A 4,115-nucleotide genomic window follows, 5' to 3' on the forward strand; every position below is an offset into this window, starting at 1 on the left:
CAAGAAATACTTCCATCTTGTAAATCGCCACAATGACAATGTTCTTTGCTCTAAGGAAAGATTTGATAGATGTTGAAATTAAAGTGATGTATGAATAAAAATTCATGCTATCCTAAAACTATCTACGATTTGAGAGGTTTGAAAATTTTTGAAATTTCAAAAAACTTATAATTAGGCTTTAATTGCTGTGCTTTAATAGTTTGTTGTATAAAAAAAGAAAAAAAATAGATTAAAAAAAAAAATTATTTCAAGTAAAAGAAAGGAAATGGGAAAGGTGAAATAGGAAAGGAAATCATTTATCAAACTTCAATTGATTAACAATGTCAACGCAATAAACGAAACGAAGTTTGATGAACCATTGGTATCTCTGTTTCTCTATCGTATAAAAATCTTTGATAATATATGCTATCAAATTAAAGCAATTTGATTTTATCAACCAACATTCTAATTTTATCATTAGCTAATTAAAAAAAGCTAAATACTGGAAATTTTAAATTACTTTTATTATTTTTGCCAATATTTTACTTACATTCGAAGATTTTCATTTGGAAATTATATTGGTTAAAAGAATTTAAAATCATTAAATATCAACAACTAACATATACGACTAGGTTTTAATCTAAATTTTTCAAAAATAAAAATAAAAATAAATAAAACATCATAAATCTAATTAATAAATATTAAACAATTTGAAATCGTTTCAATCAAACTTTACACAGATATTGATGATTTGAATAATTGCATTAAATAACAATTATGATAGAATACTAAGTTAGTTTCATTTTTGAAAAAAAAAATTACTGTATTAATTGAACTAAAATGCTCATTTAGAATAAATAAATAAGCTTCAAGGAACGGCAACAAAGTAAATTATATGAATTCAATGTAAAAAAAACATTAAGTTATTGCTAATTATTTAATAGTAATTAATATTAAAATGTAATTTTTCTTTTTTTTGCCATTTAAGAATTCCTTCTACATTATCGTTAAGCTACTTGGAATGTAATAATTTACAGACGTATTTATAGATATTCGATCAAATATCACACTACTGATAATAATTGATATATTTGATTCCTTTTACAAATTTTCTATTGATTGATTAATTATTGAAGGTTTGTCAATTGAATTAAATTTTATTGGATCATAAATCTTGATTTAAAGTCATGAATTTATTTACAATTAGGTATTTCATTTTTCCAGGGAATACTTACCTCCTACAATGGTAAATGTTTAATCACTTGATTCTATGCTTCGAAAGATTTGCATTTTACTGGATCCGTTTTTGTTTTTGCACTTTTCCGAAAAATGTTTCAATTCATTTTAAAGATTTTCTGGATTCAAAATCAGACGATGGATTGAAATTTTATGATTAATCTATTAGTTTTTCGAAATGTTATTTTTCAAAAATTTGATTAAATGAAAATGCTAAAAATATTATGAATATCAATTATAAAAAAAATTTCTAATATTATTTATGAAATATTTTTTAAAATAAACAAAAATGAGTGAATTAATTGGTAATTAATATTTATGCATGAAATAAGCAAAAAAATCAATTGTTAAACATTTATATTTATTTTTCACATATGAGATATTTAATAATTAATTAGCTTTTGCTTTCTTTTCTTTTTGCTTTAAAAGTGTATTGTCATTATTTATGCTTCACTTTTTCTCCCTTTTTTTTTCTCTCTCCCTTCCCTCTCTCTTTTCCTCTCTCTTAATTTCTTTTCACTTATAAATTGTATTATGGATAATTTTAAAAAAAAAAAATTGTGAAAACATTTGAATAAATAACATTTATTATTATAAACAAATTATTGATTGCAGTTATGGTTGACAAGTTTTTTGATGAAAGAATTTTGTCATATTAATTTAAGCTAATGTTACGAATATAAAATGATAGATATGACAAAAGTGAAGTTAAAACTAAATTAAGGTAGGGTAATCAAAATTGAGTTTGTTTCCATTTTTCTTTTTTTTCCCCCCTTTCATCCAATTCAAATATGATAAATTCTATTTTCTCAGCATATCCCATAACTTCTTCAAGAGTTAACAAAAATGTTAACATTTGATAATATGTCCATTCTCTGTTATCACCATTATCATTTCATAGTGATAATGCAATTATATGATAGTATATTGATTGATACGAATACTTCAATACAAAAATATCCTTTAAAACATTATGATTTATTAATATCATATATTCACATACATATATATATATGCATATATATGTATACATACACACACACACACACACACACACACACACACACACATACACACACATACACAAATACAATTTATTCTTTGCGGGGTTAATTTATTGATCGTAAAATAATTAAAGTTAATTTCATCCTTTGAGCAAATATTAGGATTATTAGGAGCATTCTGTAGTGATTGATTTGCTGATAAAAATAGTATTTTTTTTTTTTTTTTCAAATTCAACTATTATATTAATGTTTTTGATTGAAAAATAAAAACTTTATTAATGAACTTTTTAATTGCATAAAGAAAATATAAGCAAACATTTCATATTTTTCACCATAAAAAATACGCTCAAATTTCATTTTTCCCATGAGAGAGAGAAAAAGGGAGGAAAAAAAAATAATAAAAAATAAAACAAAAGGAATGAATCACTTTTGGCTTAAATGCATCCTACTTTAAATTCATTTTATAATTCATATTTTCCATAAAAATAACTAAAGAATTATGGATTGAAATGAAATACAGTAATATTAATTGATTAATTACAAATCAATATCATACATAATCCATTAATCATCATTTTATAATGAAAATAGTTAATATATTCATTTAATGTTTGCTTAACCATTTTCTCATAAACAATTGAGCCGATAATATGTTTTCATCATTATTCGGATAAATCGTACACATATCTGTTTAATTTCAATTGCTTTTCTGAGAAAAAGAGAAAGAGGGGAAAAAAAAAAGAAGAAAAACCCTACGATGTAATCTATTTAAACTTGATTGATTTGAATTGACCCGCTAAATGAACTGGCTTAGTGAGTGTTTGCCTTCAGATGACCTACATATAAATGATAGTGTTTTCTTCTTCGCATATTTTAAATTTTTTAAAAATTTATTTCCACAATTAATAATAATCATTTTTGCTATCTTATAAACGCATCGATCCATCGGAAATTTTGTGAAAAGTAAATGACAAAAATAAGCAGCAATGTGACAGGAAGAAAGAAAAGAGATTAAAAATGATAATACAATCATAATATCAGCTTTAGAATTGTTATCTTCCTTTATTTTCTTTTTTTTACCTTTTTTTCCTATTAAAATATTATGGGAAGAAAATTAGTCATGAAAAATTTCAATTTTCTCTTTTAGTAAAATTTATTAGCAATACATACTTTAAATCATTTTATCGTCTGATAAATTTTGGTTAATGATTATATATGTAAAAGATTAGAAAGATATAAGTGAAATAAACATTGATAAGCTAGATTTATCATATAATCGTCAAATGAATGAATAGTTTAATGCGGTCTTTTCAGTCGATCCTTTCAGAAAATTTCAATTTTATAAATCAGCATGCATTTTAACTTGATTAAAAAAATTTTTTTTATTAGAGAAAAAAAAAACGACGAACAAAATTTTCGATTCGTTTTCCTTCTTTTTTTTTTTTTTCAATGAAAAAAAAAGAAAAAATAATTTGAGAATTTCCAGATTCTTCTTGACAAAAGATCCAAATAAAATTAGTGCAATCAAAGAAAAGAAGGAATTATTATAGCAAGAATTTGTGAATTGTCCCATTTAATTTAATTATATTTAAGTTTAAAATTACATTGCTTCGGAAAAATAAAATGTTTACTTGCCATAATGTTGAAGATTTCTTTTTTATTCATATATATGAATTATAATTCGAAATATTTCTTCCTATTTTTCTTCCCTTCTTCGTTTCTTTCTTTCTTTATTTATTTATTTATTTATTTATTTATTTATTCGTTTATTTATTTGTTTATTTATTTATTTATTTATTTATTTATTTATTTGTTTATTTATTTATTTATTTATTTATTTGTTTATTTATTTATTTATTTATTTATCTATTTATTTATTTATTTATTCATTCATTC

The sequence above is a fragment of the Loa loa genome, assembly GCF_000183805.2.
Source record: "Loa loa unplaced genomic scaffold supercont3.144, whole genome shotgun sequence".
NCBI classification, from domain to species: Eukaryota; Metazoa; Nematoda; class Chromadorea; order Rhabditida; family Onchocercidae; genus Loa; species Loa loa.